Source organism: Gossypium hirsutum, chromosome A07 (genome assembly GCF_007990345.1).
Source record: "Gossypium hirsutum isolate 1008001.06 chromosome A07, Gossypium_hirsutum_v2.1, whole genome shotgun sequence".
NCBI lineage: Eukaryota > Viridiplantae > Streptophyta > Magnoliopsida > Malvales > Malvaceae > Gossypium > Gossypium hirsutum.
Window position 1 is genome coordinate 395,962 of NC_053430.1, and position 22,535 is coordinate 418,496.

The following is a 22,535-nucleotide window of genomic DNA, read 5'->3' on the forward strand; positions in this document are numbered from 1 at the left end:
AAATTCTTTAAAGACAGAAGACCTTTTGATTTGCAAGGTTGGTTTTGCATTTGTTTTCATGATGTTATTCTTTCAATCCATTGTCTCGAGGCTGATTAGCATTTTCATTAGATATAAACAAAATATGCTTAAAATAAATATTGTGAAATAAACTGAAATAATAAAAGCTGAAATAATAAAATATTGTGAAATGAACTGAAATAATAAAATAAATATTAATGTATAATATATCTAATACTTAAAATAAATATTGTGAAATAAACTGAAATAATAAAATATTATAATAAAAATAAAAGCTGCTGCGTCATGAACTCTTCAAAGAAGGGTTTAGGTCGTTGAATATGAATGCCTATGCTGATATAATGCATGCATATCTCAATAGATGGTTGAGTGGTTATGTAGTGTTGGCATAGATGCCACTGTATGTTGATTCAAATATGTGCTTTATTGGTTTTCAATTCTGGATCATGCCCCAATTGATTGAGACAAAGAATTGATAATTTGCATTTATTCAACTGTATTTTTTGGCTATGTTTGTTTTTCATAGGCATGTCTGTCCTGAAACATTGTCAAAATTTCCTCCGATGAAATTAGGACATACATTTATTAGTTGCCCTTTTTTGCGTTTCAACCCTAAGCAATATGAGTATTGCCTTTTCTTTGAAACAAATAGTTTAACCAGCCACAGACACATGTAGAAACCTATGATATCATGTAAAGTTACTAAAATATTTGTGCAAACCTTTTTTTTAAGTCTCAGAAAACATGAGGGCATCATCCACTTCATAATATAGAACAGGGGGCCTTTTGATATGGATTACTCATCAGAGTATCCGCATATTGAGAAATAAAAGGAATGAATGATTTAAACATGGCAATTCATACAAATGTAGATTGTTCTTGTCTTTGTTGACTGCATTATTTGGTTAACTTTATTAACCTATCATCCATGTCTGTATGCATGCTATGTTAATAATTACTTAATTTTTTTAAAATTAAAAAAAATATTTCTATATTTTCTTAAAAAATAAAGTTTTATATCATTTTAATAATTTTTATAAATTTTTAAAACACATGAATGTCGCACTAACAAAATTAAAAGAGTTGTGCAGTTAAAATATTTCCCTAATGTCGAATTATCAAATAATATAATGGTATTTATATATCTCCTAAAAAATCTCACTGCAAAATCACATGATGATTTGTAATATGTAAATCCAAATAATTGTAAATAAATAAATAAAATAAGGAAGCACGCAGCTATAATATTTTATTATTACCTCCCTGTGTTATATCCTTTCAATATATAACCTTAGATTTGTAGTACTAATTTATGATTATCATAATCTAATCCCAATTATAATTATAATAAAATTAGTTCATCTAAATATACACTACCTGTATCTTGATGTGTAATATACTAAAAAGCCCGACCTCGCATATCCCGGACCTTCAAGAGTAAATAAAATTTTTTATAACTCTCAAATTTGTCTAAATTAAGATTCGATCCTCTATTATTATTGTATTTAATGTTATTACCTATAAATTAATGTGTTTAAGCATAGTTTTAAAACTTGAAGTACACATATACCAACAATTAATTTTAGGTCAATTATACATACACCAACAATTATACATACACCAACAATTAATTTTAGGGTAAATAAAAATAAACCAAGAATTAATTTTAGGTCAATTATACATACACAAACAATTAATTTTAGGTCAATTATACATGCTTTATAATTTCTTTATTGTTTGGGTGATTGATAAAGAAATGAAATTAAAGTTGAAACGATATCATTTAGTAGATACTATTTTGCTTCGTGTGTTCTAAATTTGTATTGTTTATTTTATTTGATAATGTGTAATTGCAACTTCAATTCATTGATAGTGTGTTCTAATTTTAATATGGTGCAGTAATGGCCCGTTTGCCTTTAATTGCACTATGTGAGAGGCGTAGAAGAATTGGTATTGCATTGACACTATGGTTGGAAATCTGTAGAATTGCGATTTGGTTCTTATTTAGAATGGGTGCCAGCCTTAGCCTACAGACTTATAGACCAAGGATTAGGTCTTATACCTTAGATTTTTATGCAAAACGGGATTATGTGAAAAGGCTTGTATATGCTAGTGATGAGACTTGTATTGAACAAGTTAGGATGAATAGAACTGCCTTTTTTAAACTATGTGAGATGTTAGAATCGATAGGGATGAAGTCGTCAAGAACGAAACATGCTTGTTGATGAGCAAGTAGCAATGTTTTTACATATCATATCCCATCACCTGAAAAATCGAGTTATCAAGCATCACTTTAGAAGGTCCGGGGAAACTGTAAGCAGAGCTTTTCATAGTGTTTTAAATGCTGTCATACGCTTACAAGATGTCTTATTTAAAAAGCCGGAGCCAATTACAGCCGATTCTTCTGACACAAGGTGGAAATGGTTTAAGGTATTAGACTGAGTTTTATATATAGCTTGTACGACATTTAGTTGACTAAAAATGACATGATTATTCTAACTCAAGGTTTTATATCATGTGATATAGAATTGCTTAGGTGCTCTTGATGGAACCCACATCAAGATTAGGGTGCCAACAGTTGATAAACCTAGATATCGAACCCGAAAAGGTGACATAGCAACAAATATGCTAGGTGTTTGTACACCTGAGATGCAATTTGTTTATGTTCTTCCTGGTTGGGAAGGTTCAGTTGCCGATGGACGGGTGCTTCGAGATGCCATTAGTAGAAGATATGGACTAAAAGTTCCTCGTGGTACAGTGTATAGTTAGAGGAATTTGAATTATTCATTGAGATCAAACTTTGTTTGCTGAATTAATCATTTTTTAAAAAAATTATTTTATAGGTTGTTATTATCTAGTTGATGCTGGATACACAAATTGTGAGGGATTTCTTGCACCATTTAGAGGACAGCGATATCATTTGAACAAGTGGCGTCAGGGTTATCAGCCAAGTTCTCCGCAAGAGTTTTTTAATATGAAACATGTCTCAGCACGTAATGTCATTGAAAGAGGCTTTGGCTTATTAAAACTTAGATGGGGAATACTTAGGAGTCCATCGTTTTATCCTGTAAGGGTGCACAATAGAATTATTATTGCATGTTGTTTGCTCCATAATTTTATTCGAACCCATATGAGTATTGATCCCATTGAAGCGGAGGTGGGAGAAGGATTACCTACTAATGTGGTGGATGACGATGAACCGAATATCACAAATATTCATCCATCGGATGCTTGGGCAACTTGGAGGATGGAACTAGCCAACCAAATGTTCGATGAATGGCAAACATCTAGAAATTAGTTAGGTTTAGGGACAAATTGAGTTTGAATTGAGAAGTTGATGTTATTTTATGTATCTAGTTTATGAAACTTTGGTGGTCTTTGATTAAAATTCTGTATTGTACTAAACTTTGTTGAATTGTAATTTAATTATCTTTTCATTCAGCATGTGTTATAAATTTAAATTTAGTATTGAACTACCGATATAATATTATAAATTGTTCACCTTTTGATTCATGATATTCAAAATAGTAAATAATGTTAATTTGTTTTTTTTTTCTTAAGAACAATATGTCAGGTGTTCCACCAACGGGTGCTTCTTCTCAAGCTTCTCGAGGAAGCAAGAGAAAATGGGTTCCAGAAGAGGATGCAGCCTTGGTTTCTTGCATGGTGGATTTGCACAATGTAGGAACATTTAATGCTGATACCGGATTCAAAGCCGGTTATTTGAACGAGCTAGAGAAAATGCTAGAAAAGGCTTTACCAGGAGCAATGTTGAAGGCGAGACCAAATATTGAATCTCGGATTAGGTGCTTAAAAAGGGAATGGTCAGTCGTCTACGACATGCTTAATGGTCAAAACAACAGCAGTTTTGGTTGGGACGAGCATAGGCAGCTCGTTGTTGCTGAAGATGCAGTTTGGGAATCCTATGTTAAGGTAAAATGTATTTCAAGTATTTATTTGCTTTTTTACAAAACTTATAACTAATATGATTTCCTCGTTTTTTTCAGAGTCACAAAGAAGCCTCTCAGTTCAGACATCGTTCTTTCCCTTACTACAACCAGCTTACTGCCATATACGCAAGAGATCGGGCGACTGGGAAAGACGCTCAAACAGCTGCTGATGTTCTTGAAGAAATACATGCTGAGGATGATCGTACTACAGATATGAATAAAGAGAGAAACACATTCTATGACTGCGAAGCTGACGTCTCTTTAGACGACATGGATGTTTCCGGTATGGATCCGCGAGGAGATAGAGATCAAGGGGGTTCCTCATCTTCAAACAAGAGAAAAAAGAAATATGATGCTCGTGATAATGTGTATGCTTCATTTGAGGAGGCTGCCACCTTGTTGGGGGAAAAAATCCAGGCCGTTGGCGATAGAATCAGTATGAGTATTGCCTCCGATGTGGTAGTTCAGCAGAAGTCTGAAGAAAAGATGGAAGAGAAAGCTTCAAATTTATATTCAGCCTTATGGTCAATTGAAGGTTTAACCGACGATCAGCGGTATGATGCTTTGAGTAAAATTCCCGATCATCCAACTCAAATGATCGTTTTCTTCAGTTTACCTTCTGTTGCCCGATTGGAATGGGTCAGAAGATTTCTTTCTCACCATTAAATATCAATGTTCAAACTTTTGATGTTGTAAAACTTTTGAACATATTGATTATGATGTACAATTTCATTTTCATCTAACTTTTTCTTAGTATAAGTTAATTATGTTTATGTAGAATATAATTTTCAAGTTATATATTTAATAATAATTATGTTAATTTATATTTTACAGTATCATATATTATGATTTGAGTAAATTAATATAAGAATATTAATTATTAAGAATTTTATTAAATTATATAGTTTAATTAAAATATATTTAATAATAATTATGTTAATTTATATTTTACAGTATCATATATTATGATTTGAGTAAATTAATATAAGAATATTAATTATTAAGAATTTTATTAAATTATATAGTTTAATTAAAATATATTTAATAATAATTATGTTAATTTATATTTTACAGTATCATATATTATGATTTGAGTAAATTAATATAAGAATATTAATTATTAAGAATTTTATTAAATTATATAGTTTAATTAAAATATATTTAATAATAATTATGTTAATTTATATTTTACAGTATCATATATTATGATTTCAGTAAATTAATATAAGAATATTAATTATTAAGAATTTCATTAAATTATATATTTAATTAAAATATATTTAATAATAATTATGTTAATTTATATTTTACAGTATCATATATTATGATTTGAGTAAATTAATATAAGAATATTAATTATTAAGAATTTTATTAAATTATATAGTTTAATTAAAATATATTTAATAATAATTATGTTAATTTATATTTTACAGTATCATATATTATGATTTCAGTAAATTAATATAAGAATATTAATTATTAAGAATTTCATTAAATTATATATTTTAATTAAAATATATTTAATAATAATTATGTTAATTTATATTTTACAGTATCATATATTATGATTTCAGTAAATTAATATAAGAATATTAATTATTAAGAATTTTATTAAATTATATATTTTAATTAAAATATATTTAATAATAATTATGTTAATTTATATTTTACAGTATCATATATTATGATTTCAGTAAATTAATATAAGAATATTAATTATTAAGAATTTTATTAAATTATATATTTTAATTAAAATATAGTTAATAATAATTATGTTTAAATATGATTAAATTATTTATTATTGATAATAATAATCTTATTATAATTTAAATAACAATAACAATAATCATTTACCAAAACAAATTTATGCTAAGGGTATTCTAGTCATTTTAGTTTTTTCCATTATGCTATTACACCTCTATTCCATTCAACCAAACACAAGATTACTATTACGCCTCTATTCCATTACATTCAACCAAACAGTGGATTAGCTATTACACCTCTAATCCAATACACCTCTAATCCCAATACATCTCTAATCCAATACGCCTCTAATCCAATACAGCGAACCAAACGTGCCCTGAATGTTAGATCAATTTGGATCTAATGTATGTTTTTCTATTCATTGACATAGGTCTACCATACTGATCGCCAAATCGTCGCTTAAAGCTCGTTGATGGAACTTTAAAAAAAAAACCTTAATAGCCCAGTAACTTAAACAAAAATTATTGAATAGTTTAGTGATTGAAATAAAAAAAAACTTTTGAAATAATTTAATGACCAAATTGTAACTTTTTTTAGTTAAGTGACCAAAACGAAAACTCATCATAGTTTAGCGATTAATAGTATAGTTTACCTTAAAAATTAAATTAAGTTACTTCTTCGTTTTAAAAATTAGGGTTAAATCACTATTTGGGGCTTGAACTGCAATTATTCTCATATTGGGGCATGATTTTTTTTCTAAGTTAAACCTTAAACTTGGTAATTGTTCCCACATTAAGACTTAAACTAGGCAAGTTTTCCCACATTGGAGCTTAATTTTTTTTTTGTCCAGGTTAGTCCTTGAACTTTGCAATTGTTCTTGTATTGGAGCCTATACTTGACAATTGTTACCACATTAAGGCATGAACTTTATGGGTTTTAAGGAAACATTATGGACTAACTTGGACAAAATAAAGTTCAAGTCCTAATGTGGGAGCAATTGCCAAATTTATGTCCTAATTTGGACAAAAAAAAAGTCTAAGCCTTCATATAAAAAATCTCAAGCTCTAATATAGAAATAATTGTCAAATTCATTGCTTAAAATTTGATTTAACCCTAAAAATTTATAATTCAATGGTTAATAAGCTACAAAAATTCAAGAAATAGACAAATGGGGAATATCAAGGGTTATAGGTTGGGTGATGTAGAACTTGAGTTAAACTTGAGTATAATATTAATACATTTTATACATTCAAGTTCGGTTTTGCTTAAAGTATGAGTTTAAAATATTGTCCAAATCTACTCATATTTATAAATAGTTAACCCAAATTTATTTTAAACTATCCATATTATTTTTTATTTTTTTTTGAAGAAAAATTCGCTGGATTTTATTATAATAGACCAACCCAAAAGCAAAACCAAAATGACATAGGTCATAAAAGACCAGTCCAAACTTACAAACAAAGAAAAGCCCACAAAAACCAAAACCAAAAAAACGAAAACAAACACCGAAAGAAAAAACAACCCAACAACCAAGATCCAGCAAATAGCAAAAAAAGGGGATCTCTAGAAACATCTTCTCCAGCTGTACTCCAGTAATTAAAACCCTTTTTGAAAAAATCAACAAGAAACGCATGGGGAAACAAAAAGCCATCAGAAAACTTAATTAGCCTCATATCAATCCCATCAAAACCTCTTCATTACCCCGATGCACATTGAAAGATCAAAACCCATTGGAACTCTCAGCAAAATCAAAATTGCAGAAAACTTTCTCCAACTTCTTCATCTCTTCTTCCCCAAACCTCACCCACGACCTCCATCCTCCTCCTGTCTTCAGCCATCGCCTCCACCGCACCAGCAGGTACCATATTTGTCAGGTAAGTAGATTCTCTTTTCTTGAGTCCTTGTGCTAAACAATGGGCAACTCTGTTAGCCTCCCTGTTTGTGAAAAGAAAAACACAAAGATTAATTGACAGCAGAGATACTGAGCATCTTTGATATACCCAGAAATTTCCGATCTATCATACGTTTTCTCTTGCAGTTTCCTGATGATCCTTCGAGAATCACCTTCAACCTCAATCTCCCTCCACCCAAGCTGTAACCCCAGCTTCAGTGCCTGAAGACACGCTACTGCTTCTGCAGAAAAAACAGACGGTATGTTCAAGTTCATCTCCGTTTTACAACAGATAATCTCTGCTTTACTGTTACAAATCACTAACCCAGAGCACGACTCTTTGGTGTGGTTGTTGAAAGCTACGTCAAAGTTCACTTTCAATCTGGATCCTATCGGCGCAGACCATCTGTCAACACAGATCCGTCTTCCAGGTATAGCACTTTTTAGATCATCAAGTTCCTTTAAATATGCTTGCACAAAACTTGCAATCTGACTGCCAGTTTGGTTTACCCCCTCATAAATGAATTTGTTCCGATCCATCCATAACACCCATAAAGCGCAGACAATCATTCTATAGAAAGCCATGGGTCTACTCTCAAAGGTATTTTTCAACCAATCTGTAAATACTGAATTGTCATCCAATCTAGCCCATGCCATATGTAAATGTTCCCATGTATCTTTTGCAGGAGGACATGCCTAGAAAATATGCTCCCTTGTTTCAGCTCCTGTTAGACACCTTCTACACATGGGGGAAGCCATCATTCTGAGATAATGAAGATTACTAAAACTAGGCATATAGTTACAAAGTTTCTCCATATTGTAATTTTGATTTTCGAGGGTAGATTCATTTTCCATAATTTCTTGTAAATTTGCTTGTGATCTGAATGTAATTGATCCCGACCTTCTTGTAAAAGAAGTCTGACCACTTCGGACCAAGAATTCTCCTGACAACTTACCCCGCCATACAAGAGTGTCTTCATGCTCAAACAAAGGAAGAGGAATACAGAGGATCCTTTTTGCAGTCTGTTCATCAAAGGTAAAACTGATCAGATCAGACTTTCAAGTTTTCGAACTTGCATCAATAAGATCTGCAACTTTGATGAGACTCTGATTATTATTCATATTCTGAATTCTGAGATTATCATCTCCAGGTATCCAAACATCATCCCAAATGGAAGCTTTCTGACCATTGTCAATCCGCCAACCCAAACCTTTCAAGAGGAGGCCCCTCGCGGCCCAGATACTCTGCCAAGTAAAAGAAGGTAGCCTTCCTAAACTGGAGTTTAAAAAATCCCCATCTTTAAAATACCGAGCTTTCAAAGTACGCGCTAGTAAAGAATTAGGATTATTTAACAGGCGCCAACCTTGTTTATCCAATAAAGCAATATTAACGAAATCTGATACCACCTTCCTCCTTAGGCGCACATAAGGATTTCCAATTACACCAGTGCATCCCCCGCCTATTATGATTATTCCTCCATCAAAATGAGCTCATAATATTTTCCAGTTCCACACAAAGCGATTTCGATAAAAGGAAACAAGCCATCGAATACGTGGGAATAGACTGTAAGACAGCCTTGATAAAAACCTCTCTACCTCCTTGTGAAATATGCCTAATACTCCAGTTATTTTCTGCTGCAAACGATCTTTCAACTTTTGAAAAGCCATTTTCTTCTTACGACCCACCACTTTGGAAAGACCCACCACATTAGAAAGTCCAAGATAACTTTCTGGATCAGTCGAGCAACGAACATTAAGCGCCTGAAACACCCTACTCTTGTCTTAATCCTTCACATTTGTGCTGAAAAAGACCGTAGATTTTTAATGATTAGCGCACTGACACGAACAAGACTCACACTCCAAGAATTTCTTTCCGCACATTAATCCCCTGATTTGATACAACTCCGAGCGGGATACAGTCATCAGCAAACATCAGATGAGTTATAGGTGGGGCCAATGTGGAAACATTAGCTGCATAAATCTTTTTATCCTGACTTGCCAACCTCATTAGCGCAGAAAGCCCTTCTCCATAAAACAATAAGAGATAGGGACTTAAAGGATCCCCTAGACGCAAGCCCCTAGAAGGTTTGAAACTTAAACCTTCTGCCCCATTAATTAGAATAGAATACTGAACAAAATTAACACAACAGATAATAAACTCAATAAACCGTTTGTCGAATCCCATTTTTAACATTATGCTTTTAATGAAATTCCATTCCACTCGATCATAGCCCTTGCTCATATCGAGTTTTAAAGCCATGAATCTCTTTTTCCTGTATCTTTTGTCTTTAAATGAATGAAGCACCTCATATGCCATAAGCACATCATCGGTCACGCATGTAAAACCTTTTGAAGCCGATTAGCAACAGTTTTCGCAATGATCTTATAAATAACAGTGCATAGACTAATGGGACGAAAACTCTTAAGATTGCTAGGACTGACAATCTTGGGAATTAGAACTATTTGTGTTTTGTTTATATCCTCCACAGATTTCCTGTTATTCAGAGTGTTTAAACAATATATGCAAACGTCCTTACCAATGTGCCAGAATTTCTGGTAGAAAATTGCTGGTAAGCCATCAGCTCCCGAAGCTTTTGTAGGTCCCATGCCCTTCAACGCTGAACTATTTCGTTCTCCTTCTAAGTGGCCAACAAACTTTGGTTCATTTGATCTGATACGCACGAATGTACTCTGGATAGGATATGTCCCAAATCCCCAATTCCTCTAGAGGCTAAAAGATTCGAAAAGTACCCACGAGCGATGCATTCCATCTCCCTACCATCTGAAGCAAGAGAACCATCCCTTCTTTGCAAAGCTTTGAGTTGATTAGCACGTCTTCTTTGGGAAGTAAATTTATGAAAAAAAGAAGTATTCTTGTCCCCCATTTTCAACCAATTTGCTCTTGGACGTTGCTCCCAATACTTTTCCTCCTTATCCATCTCCATATTTAAATGAAGTTTGACCTCGACTATTTCCCCCAAGTTCTCCTCTGAAATCTCCTCACAATTTAGCTCAACCAATCTCCTATTCAACCTTTTCACTTCCCTCCCTCTTTTGGTCTTAATCTTATTGCCCCAATATCTCAACCCAGTGGCCAATGTTTCCATTCAGAATAAAAAAGATCCAAAACTGCCTTCCCATAACTTTCTTATCTCCGCTTCACATGACTCTTCCAAAACCCACCAGACTTCCGAACGAAATCTATTGGATTGCCTACCTATTCCAACATCCTCCGTATCAATGAGCAAAGGACAATGATCGGAGAAAGAATGTGGAAGATATCTCAAGGAATACTGTGGGAATTGTTGAAACCAACCATCATTAGCAACCCCTCTATCGATGCGTTCCTTAATATTTCTCTCAACAGTTCTACCTCTTTCCCATGTGAACCAAGCTCTCGAAAAGCCTAAATCTTTCAATTCACAAGCTTCCAAAGTCTTACGGAAAGCTTTAATACGAGCCTCATAGAACCCTGTAAACCGCCATCGAAAATTTTATTCTTGAATCTCAACATCAATATGATTCTTTGAGAAGCTCTGCAAATTGACTAAGTAATTCCCATTCCATCCAAGGCTTAATCCTCCATTAGACCCATTAGCCTAGACATCAACACCATTAACGAAACCAAAATTTTTTCTAACAAACTCCTTTTTTGTAGCACTCAATTTAGTCTCCGTAAATAAGACAATTTGGGGACGATAAATCTTCAGCATACTCTGAAGTCTTTTAACTGCTCCAATCTGCGAACGTTCCAGCATATAATTTTCATTGCCTTCGGTTGGCTTGCCCAATGGCAGCCGCCGATATCTGTTTAGGATGAGAAAAGTTCTTCCCAGCAACCTCCAATGAATCTTGAGTGTTAGAAACATTAGAGATCAAAGAATTAGATCTTTGCCTTTTTTTTCCATCATAATTGAGAAAAGGTTCATCCTCTAGCTCACAATCCATACATGACACCCCTTTCTCCTGTAAACGACCCAGTCCACTTGGAGTAGTCATTTGAATGACACCATAATGTGCAAGGCCAGAAAGTTGACCTTTTTCACGATCCAAGTCATTATCTCCATTATGATGGGAATTATTTCCTTGCTGATACTCATTCAATTTGGTACCTTCTAAATTTATTCCAAGAGGGAAATTGAAATTTCCTCTAGATTCTCTCCCCTTATTTTGGTTTGATTGGTGACTAGAAGATTGGCCAAATCTAGACTTTCCAAAAAAATTGTTGTCTCCTTCCCCCTTCAACCAAATGCTGTTGACAATGGAAGCCTTTCTCCCTTGAGCTCTCAATGATAGATCCCAACCGATCTCTAATTCATGCATTACATATTGTAATCTCATTGGACAGAAATTATCTTCATGACCCAGACGTCCACATAAAAAACATTAAAGAGTTGATCTTTCATACTTAAACTTTGCATAAGTAAACTTGGACTCTGAGATCTTAATTTTCTTTCGCCGTGGTAAAGAGTTTCGAACATCAAGTTGAGCCCTAATCAGCATATAATTCATATACCCAGTGGATAGTTGCTTCGTGTCATATTCCAGAAATTTTCCAATAAAATTTCCAAATTGAACTGCCATAGAATCTCTAAAGAAGCCCGGAGGAAGATCATGAACCTGAATCCACCAGTCTGAAAACACCAAAGGGACAGCCATAGGGTCTTCACCCTCCACCGGTCGATGGAAAACCAAAAGGTGATTATTGAAAGTCCAAGGAGCGCCTGAAATAACTCGAGAAATATCCACCTCATTAAAAAACTTAAAAAGAAAACGTTTCTCCCCGAGATCTGAAATTTGCACACCCTCTAATTGATGCCAAATGTTAGCCATAGTGTTTCTCATTGCAGGAAAATTCACCACGCTAGCCGTAAGATAACACCCTACCAAACAGAAATCATACAGTGCGTTTTGTTCTTCAGAGTCAACCGGTAAAGAAAACGCCTCATCTTCACCATCACCATCATTCAGATTTAAGTCGACTATTCCTCTATCCATCCAATAAAAAGAAACTAAACCCTCCAAACTAAAAGACAAATCGACAGAATACCAGAAGACACAAAGAAAGAAGAAAAGAAGACAGAAAAAAACCAGAGATCAAGACTAAATCATGTCAAAAGCGACAGATAGAGAAGCGTGCCAAAGCGGCAGACTAAATATTTTTTTTTAAATATTTAATACTTTTATATATTATTTTCATTTATTAGAAATTTACATACAAACAACTGAACATTTTTTAATGTAAAAAAAATTACATTATAGGTTTAATTTTTATATATTATATATTGTAAATTACATAATAATATAATATATTACAAATTTATAAAATATGTTAAGTGAAGTTGGGCTCGAGACTAATTCATATATATATTTTTGTATAAACTCGAGTCTAATATTTTTATTTAATTTCTTTAAAATTCGAATAAGTATTTAAGTTTAAACTGATAACTCAGCCTTTTTCTTTCTAACTCCGAACGATAACTACAGTCAGCAAGTATTTCCAAAGGGCAGATTAAGCGTAGGCGAATATGGATAATATGATGCAAAACTTTAGTTGGGCCAATCTATTTTTTTGGGTCAATAGGAAATCTATCTTTTGGGGGTATTAGAGTCCAAATTATTAATTGAATTTTCCTGTAACCTAACTTTGGGACTCACTAAGAAAGTGAAGGGATTATTGGGATTTAATAAAAAATTTGAACATAAATAGAATTGATAAAGAATTGAAAAGAGAAAAGTAAAAATATTTGCTATTGAAGTTAACATTATTTACTTGTAATAATCAAAAGAAAATAGAAAACAATGTCTTTGTTATTGGAGCATTAGCTAAAGGTTTTCATCTTATAACTCAGAAGTTCGAATTGTAGAGATTCTCTGTGTTTACAGTAATTTAACAGTGGTTCGTAAAAATAAAAAGAAGGGTTTCTGAGGAAAAAGAAAAAGAAAAAGAAAAATTGTTATTTACAGTTTGCTCCTTCCTTTTTAGCATACAAATCATTGACATCCTTAATTTCAGCTATTTCTTCTTCTTCTTCTTCTCACCTGAAACCTTGATGACAATTGAAGCTTGAGACCCAGCTTTGTCGAATCCATGTCTGGAAACAGCTTTTGCTTTTCTTTTTGGTCATAATTTACAGTAAGAACTACTTTTTTTCAATCTGAAATAGAATGAACATGCCAACACAAAAGCATGGAGACACAACGTCCGAGGATATAAAACCGGGTTTTCTGCTGCTTTGCCATCGACGAACACCGTTTCCTCAAACTGGGTTTCCGAGATCGGCAACAAAGATTCCTTTTGGAGCTTGAAACCAAGTATGGAGTTGCAGCCATGGCCGACTTTGCTTGGATTTTGGTGGTGGTTGTTGTTTTGGAGTTTGAGGAGCACAACTACAAAATGACTTATTTTAAGGCCTACTTATATAACCACAACCTTAATTTCAACTCACCTGGTTTGGTTCGTGGAGATTTTTAATTTTGGTTAAAATATGTTCTAAGTCTCTATACTCTTAAAAGCTTTATAATTTAGTCCTTATTCTTTCATTTTCATTACAAGTCTTTTTTTTTCTTTTTTCTTTTTAATTACGTTACTACAAAGTGAGTTTTTCTATTTTAATTTCAAACTTTCACACCAACAAATTTAACCAAAAAAATACTAACAGTTGAACCTGAATTTTGAAAAGTAAAGAGACTAAATTCTTGAAAATAAAAATATAGAGACCAAATTCTAAAATTTTGAAATGTACAAATGACATATTGTAACCTTTTTTTTATCATTTCGAGTTTAGTTTAATTTGTCTCCATGTTATTCAAGTCTTAACCACTGTTGTTGAAATTAGATTAGACTGGTTGGATTAGAAATTGATCAGTATATTGATCTAGACAAAAAAATTAAACTGATCTATAAGGGAACAACTCAAAATTGGTAAAAAACAAAAAATTGGGACAAAAAAATCAACAACCATTAAACTTTGTTTATATAGAATATTTTTAAAATTCTTTTAATGATTTTATGGACATTTTTATTTGTTTATTTTAATTATTATAAGATCAACAATTGAACAGATTCAATCATCAATCTAATCTTTAAAATATGTGTATTTTTATACAAATTTTAATATAATCCATAACACTCAAATCCTTAAATAAGAGGATAATATAAGTTAAACATATTCGAACCCACGTCCTCCTTATCATTGTAATAACAACAGTGCTAACTGACTCAATTTGCAAAATATTGGTTTTAAAGTTCGGTACTTTCAAATTATTCTGTTTTTATTTAAATTATTTATAATGTTGAAATTAATTGGAGGTGGATGAAATTAGAAATCTGATTTCCTTTATATTTGAGATTCTAGATGTAAGGACGTTGATTATTTTTGGACATTCGTTTTGTCCCTATTGATGTTTCGCATAGATTAAGGAAGCAAAGTCAAATAATCCAAACTACAATTAATTATTAATAATTGTGATTAGTGGACTAATTAACATTTTAAAGATAAAAAGAGTGGAAAAAAGGAATTGTGTAGTGACATCACCACCCTAATGCAAGTTGTGTATTTCTTTAATGATATATTAAACAATGATTAAGTGCTCTAATCAATAATGGGTTGTTAAAGATGAAATTTGACCTGGAGGATTATGGATTTTTGTTATTAAAATAAAAAAAAAGAATATATTTAATTAATTATTAAATATATTATCTTAGTCGATGGCAGTTTTTAACGTATTTTTATCCTAGTAATGCACGGGGGATGAATTATTATTCAAAATAAAATAATCATTATGATTACTTCGTATTTTGTAATTCTTCTAGAACTGTAAACACTATGTTACAAAAAGAAAATTGCAATACCACTAACAACCAAATATGAAATTAAAAATTTTATAATTTAGTTCCACACTCTAAATTTTTTTTTCCACTCCTTTCTTTCAAGGATAAAGTGAAAATATAATTTTATCATTTTATTAACATATTATTTTAGAATTTTTAAAGAGATTAAACTAATATAATTACATTAACAATAAATAAAATTATATTGGGTTACAATAATAACTATATTAATTAAATACAAATCTATATATATAACACTAGCGTATTTAAATGCATGTTGATTGATTTGTCTCGTAAATATTATTATCCACATGACCGCTAAATTTGTTCAAATATTAAGGCATATGGCTAGAAAGGGATGGGCATTCACCACAACCATCGTAACCACCATATACCCAATTATTTATTTCATTAATGTTAAAATTGTTGAACCCTATTGATCTCGACCAAATCAGAGTTGCCTAGAAATTAGTGCAACGAACCATATTATCCAACTTATCTTACATCATCATTCCTCATATCAAATACATTATGTAAGATATTGATTTCAACTTCATTTGTATCAATTGAGATAAAAAGGATTCGATTTTTCAACCATGCTAGTTTCACTCGGCTCCTATTGAAATTAATCCTCTTAACAGAGAATGTGTTCAACAATGCAAAATACTACTCACGAATTAACTAAATTTTCTCATGATACCACAAATCTTGATGCCTTTGACTTTTGATCTAATTATCATTTTAGTTCTTTTATTATATTGAAATTTAATATTTAATCTATCTATTTAAATTTTGACATAATTTTTTTATTTTTATTTTATATAATATTAAATATGAAGAGAGATTTACTTGCATTAATGTATAACTTATAGTTTGACACAATTTCATAGCTTATTCTTGTAATACCCCATACCCGTACCTGAGACCGGGATAGGATACGAGGCATTACCGCGATTTTCAGAATAATTTCAATTAATTTTTATTATTTAATATTCATTTTCATGTTTCATGTAACATCCTTTTCATATATTGTAACGGCCTAATTTTCAGTGGTGTCGGAAATGGTGATTTGAGATCACTAAATTCGACAAATAAGATTGAACAAGATAGTAATTTAATATTTATGAGTCAAGTAAGAATTTAGAAGAATTTGTGAAATGGTGAAATTAGTGAATTAAAAGAATTTATTAGGTCAAACGGGTCAAAAATGAGGTATCGAGACCTCAAAGTTGAAAATCAAGCTATAAATATTTTTATAAATATTTATGGAGTGTCATTGAGTTAGTATTAAAGTTTCGTTAGAAAATTTTAACGTTTGGATGGCTAATTAATTAAAAAGGACTAAATTGAAAATAGCGCAAAATTTGTTAAATTGTGAGTAAATAGCTTAAGTATTTAAAAATATGGATTTTAAGAGAAATTAGACCCAAAGGTTAATGGCTGGACGGTTTGGGTATGAAATAAGCAAGAAAATAATGTGAACAAGGGGCAAAATTGAAAATAGCATAAAAGTTAATAGTTAAATAATGATGTAATTGAAAAATCTAGACATTTCTTCATATTTTCTCAGCCAAAACGCCATAGAAGGTCTGGAGAAATCTGGTTTTCATATTTTAACATCATGTGAGTTTAATTATTACTTTTCTTGATAATTTTTATGTTTTTATGACTTTTACAATTAGGTCCACTTGTAGAATTCATTAGTTTTTGATTTTATGGGTGAAATTGGAAGTTACCCTGGATGGATAAGGGAATTTTATGATGAATTATTATGAAATTTAAGTTCTAATTTCATATTAAGGTGGCTTTATTAAGTGATTTTGATAGGAAATGATATTTAGGACCTAATTGTGAAAAAGTTGTGAATTGAAGGTTTCTGTTGAAATTAAGAATATAGAAGGTTTTGAAATAGTTTACAATGATAAAAAAAGTGTTAATTGAGAAAAATTAGTTCAATTGATGGGTGACTTGAGCAGGGACTAAATTGTGAAAATTGTAAATTTTGGGGTAAAAGTGCAATTTTGAAATTTGAACAGCATAAATTGTGAAGTGAAATAGAATTGAAATGGATGCTAATGAAGGAATGATTTTATAATTATAGATCAAGAAAACGAACTGAATCGTGGAAAGGAGAAAATTCAAGAATAGTCCCTGAATTTCTACGACTTTTGCAAATTAGTCCAAGTAAGTTCATATGGCAAAGTTCAATGTTTTGATATGAAAATCTTATAATTGTTAAAGTATTTTATTGTTGATGAATACTATCAATTTGCATTAACTAATGAATAATGTGTAACTAAAAGTACAAATTAGTAGGAACAATGGATTTGAGTGCTTCTATTCTGTGACCCTGATGAATTGACGAAAAATATGTGATAAGTGTGCCCGTTTAAGACCATAGCTGGGCTATGGCATCGGTGCAATGTGACTCCGTATAAGACCATAGCTGGGCTATGGCATCGGTATAATGTGATAATGTGATTCCGTATAAGACCATGTCTGGGATATGGCTTCGGTATGATATGTGAACCGTGTAAGACCATGGCAAGGCTATGGCTTCGGTGTGTGATGCGTAACAATGTGAAAGTCCATAGTTTACTATGGCAATGTGATAATGAAGCACTCAATTCCCTTATTGTTCCCTAATTTGACAATGAAGTAAATGAGAAATGGGCCTAAGGGAGTTAAATTGTGAGTAGCCATATGGAAATTATTCCAATGAGTTATTAATGAAATTGTGATTTGGAGGATGAAATAGTTAAACTAATAGATATATGATTGTGTACGATATTTGATATGATTTGTGTTTATATGCCTATGAGCTTACTAAGCTTCAATAAGCTTACTTGTGTGTGTTTAATATTTTTATGTAGATTGACTTGAAGTGAAGTGGGTAGATCGGATCAACACAACAGGGCACACTATTCAGATCAATTCTGGTAGTTTTTGTTTTATGTTTAAAGATTTATATGGCATGTATAGAGTTTGAATGAATTGAAGTAAAGATGTTATGAACTAGTTAACAATATTTGTACTAAAACAGTTTTGGTAAGTAGCAGTAGTTTGACTTTGAAAATTCACCATAAATTGTGGAAATTGAGTTAAGGGCTGGAAAAAAATGAGATTAAAGCCTAATGAGTCTAGTTTCATATAGAGGAAACGGTGCATGCAATTGGATTTTATGTTATGAGATATTTAAATTGTTGTGAGACAGAGTCTGAATGACTTCGAGTTCCCTTGTTCTAATTTGTAAAAATCATTAAAAATTTCAAAAAAATAATTATGAGTCATACTATATATGTATGGATTCCTCGTTGGGTCTATTTTTAAAAGAAATAAACGGGATGATCATTCGAATTTTTTACAGAGAGAAATTTGGTTCGTAGTGCACAGGGGTCAAAGTAGCCAAACCCTGAAATAGGGGAGAATTTAACTAATAAACTGTACTAATTGGACCAACCAAAAATTATATAAAAAAATTGGTAAGTAGATATATGAGTCTAAATTCGGGGAAATTTTACGGATTTGGATTTCGAGTTTTATAACTCGAGATATGATTTTTTTAGCAACTATGACGCAGTTGGACAGCTTGTCTGAAAAGTATGATATAAATTATCTAAATTTGATTAAGTGCTCAAATAAGTTTAGTAGTGCCTTGTGCTCGACTCCGACGACGGTCTCAGGTAAGGGGCGTTACATTTATTGGTATCAGAGCTTCGGTTTAGCCGATTCTCGACATATGTATGATGTGAAAAGTGTCTAGAATTACATGCCATATAAATCTGTGATAGTGTGCTGTGTATGATCCGATCTAATCCTTGTTTTTATTATAGATTATCTTCGATTTGAAAAGATGTCAGATAGACCAGAACAAACTAAGCAAGAAGAAGATAATAGCAGAGTACAAACCTCTGAACAAGGAACAAGTAGTGAAGCTCCGATTTCATTGATGCGAGAACAAGAACTCAAAAATATGATTTATGGATTCATGAATCAGTGGTATAATGAGAATGTGCGAGAAAGAAATCAGACTACACAACCTCCTCCCCCTATCTCAACATCTGTAGTACCCCCGGTTGCTCCTCCACCTCCTCCGACAACTGAATCTGGCAAACGTTCTCCATTTGAAAAGCTCAGAAAACATGGGGCTGAAGAATTTCGGGGAAGAACAGATGATGACCCCGTTAAAGCTGAATATTGGTTACAAAGTATAATGAGGGTTTTTAAGCAAATGGCGTGCTCACCAGATGATTACTTAATATGTGCCGTGTCATTATTGAAAGAAGAAGCTTATAACTGGTGGGAAACAATAGAAGCTGTTGTACCGGCTGAGAAGATCACTTGGGAATTTTTTCAAAATGAATTTAAGAAGAAATATGTCGGTAGAAGATATCTGGATAAGAAGAAAAGAGAATTTTTCGACTTGCGACAGGGAAACAAGTCAGTGGCTGAATATGAAAGAGAATTTGTTTATCTGAGCAAATAAGCTCGAGATATAGTACCCACAGAAGAAGAAATGTGTATCAGATTTGAAGAAGGGCTTAATGATGAGATTAAAATGATGATAGGGGGCATTGAGATACGAGAATTTGTTGTTCTATCAGATCGTGCTCAGAAGCTTGAAGAAGTATATAATAAAAAGATGCAACGAGATAGAAGAAGTAAAGAATCTTTCAAAAGAAGTGCATCTAAGTCATTTTCGGCTTTACCAGTGAAGAAATCTAAAGAGGAATTCAGTCGAGCCACTTCAGTACCGGAAAGATCAGGAAAAAGTAGGCCAAGACAATCTGATTACAAAGCATCTGACAGACCTGCTGTTCATGTGGGTAGTTTACAAAATACCCAAAGGCCTAAGTGTCAACATTGTGGAAGAAGTCACCCCGGTGAATGTAGAAGTAAGTTAGGGGCTTGTTATAAATGTGGGGCCACTGATCACTTTATCCGTGATTGTCTCCAATTACAAGTAGATGAAGTGGAACAGAGGGAGAAACAGAAAATTCTTCCTCAAAAAGGAAGACGCTCTGGTCAGAGCAGTGCTACAGGGGCTACTCGTTCGGGTATGAAAGATACTGCTAGCCGATCAGAAGTTAGGGCTCCTGCTCGTACTTATGCCATTCGAGCGAGAGAAGAAGCAACAGCTCCAGATGTAATTACTGGTACTTTCTATCTTTATGATGTTCCTGTGTATGCTTTAATAGACCCTGGGTCTACTCATTCATATATTTGCACTATGTTAGCATCTGAAAAGAACTTATTTGTTGAGCCTACTGATTATGATGTACAAGTTACAAATCCGTTAGGTCAAAGTGTGGTAGTTAATTTAATATGTCATAACTGTCCACTGAAAGTTAAGGGCTGTGATTTCCCCGCTGATTTGATGCTGCTACCCTTTCGTGAATTTGATATTATATTGGGCATGGACTGGTTAATGAAACATGACGCGGTAGTGAATTTCCGAGAAAAACAAATTAGCTTGAAATGTCAAACAGGAGATATTGTTTTGGTTGAGTCTGGGAATTTGGATGACATGGTTAGAATGATTTCCTTTATGTCTGCTCAGAAATTGTTGCGTAAAGGAAATGAGGCTTATTTAGCCTATATTCTTGATACTCGAAGTTCTAAATCAAAGTTAGAGCAACTATCTGTTGTAAATGAATTCATGGATGTATTTCCTGAAGAATTACCAGGTTTACCACCCGATAGAGAAGTTGAGTTCGTGATAGATGTGCTTCCAGGAACAGATCCCATATTAGTGACACCGTATAGAATGGCTCCAGCAGAATTAAGATAGTTAAAAGCGCAGTTGCAAGAACTGTTAGACAAAGGGTTTATCAGACCGAGTATGTCACCATGGGGTGCACCTGTCTTATTTGTGAAAAAGAAGGATGGTTCATTGAGGCTGTGCATAGATTACAGGCAGCTGAATAAGGTAACAATTAAAAATAAATATCCTTTGCCTCGTATTGATGATTTATTCGATCAGCTTAAGGATGCTACAGTGTTTTCAAAATAGATCTCAGATCTGGGTATTATCAGTTAAAGGTAAAGGAATGTGATGTACCGAAAACAGCTTTTAGAACTCGGTATGGTCATTATGAGTTCTTAGTTATGCCATTCGGTTTAACAAATGCTCCTGCTGCTTTTATGGATTTAATGAATCGAATTTTCCAGTCTTACCTGGATAGATTTGTGGTTGTGTTTATTGACGATATACTGATCTATTCAAAGACAGAATCCGAGCATGCTCAGCACTTGAGAATTGTACTACAAATATTAAGGGAAAAACAGTTATATGCAAAATTTAGTAAATGTGAATTTTGGCTTCATGAAGTGGGATTCTTGGGTCACATTGTGTCAGTTGATGGTATACGGGTAGATCCGAGTAAGGTGTCAGCGGTGATTAATTGGAACACTCCAAAGAATGTTACGGAAGTGCGAAGTTTCCTTGGATTAGCTGGTTACTATCGTCGATTTGTGAAAGAGTTTTCACTGATTGCTTCACCGATAACTAAATTATTACAGAAGAATGTTGAGTTTGTATGGTCTGATGAGTGCCAACAAAGTTTTGATCAATTAAAGAAAATGTTGACAGAGGCTCCGGTGTTAACTCAGCCTGAATCAGGTGTGCCATATGTAGTATATAGTGATGCGACTCTGAATGGTTTAGGTTGTGTATTGATGCAGTCAGGAAAAGTTGTAGCATATGCTTCTCGACAGTTGAAACCACATGAGAGGAACTACCCTACACATGATCTTGAATTAGCTGCCATAGTATTTGCTTTAAAAATTTGGAGACACTACCTATATGGAGAAAAATGTTATGTGTATACAGGCCATAAAAGTTTGAAATATTTAATGTCGCAGAAAGAGCTGAATTTGAGATAGAGGCGATGGTTAGAGCTGTTGAAAGATTACGGTCTTATCATTGATTATCATCCGGGTAAGGCAAATGTAGTGGCAGATGCACTTAGTTGGAAATCATCATTATTTGCTCTTCGGGCGTTAAATGCTCATTTGTCTGTTAATGAAAATGGTTCTATATTAGCTGAATTAAAGACAAAACCAATATTCTTTCAACGAATTCGGGAATTGCAAGATGAAGATCCGAAGTTGGTGTTAAAACGACAAATGGTTC

At 32.7% G+C, this 22,535-nt stretch overlaps 1 long non-coding RNA gene across 6 annotated transcripts; it reads left to right on the forward strand.

Annotated features, from left to right (window-relative positions):
- Positions 1–7,251: 7,251 nt before the first annotated feature.
- LOC121203113 (uncharacterized) lies at positions 7,252–14,115 on the forward strand. 6 transcript variants are annotated; one of them, XR_005930165.1, is made up of 7 exons: positions 7,252–7,549; positions 7,714–7,826; positions 7,926–7,997; positions 8,124–8,167; positions 8,253–8,602; positions 8,718–8,828; positions 13,734–14,115. It is a non-coding gene; the product is annotated as an uncharacterized lncRNA (long non-coding RNA). The 6 variants fall into 6 exon arrangements; XR_005930166.1 differs by lacking the exon at positions 13,734–14,115 and adding an exon at positions 12,417–12,907; XR_005930164.1 differs by having other exon boundaries at positions 7,262–7,549; positions 7,714–7,997.
- The last annotated feature ends 8,420 nt before the right edge of the window (positions 14,116–22,535 follow it).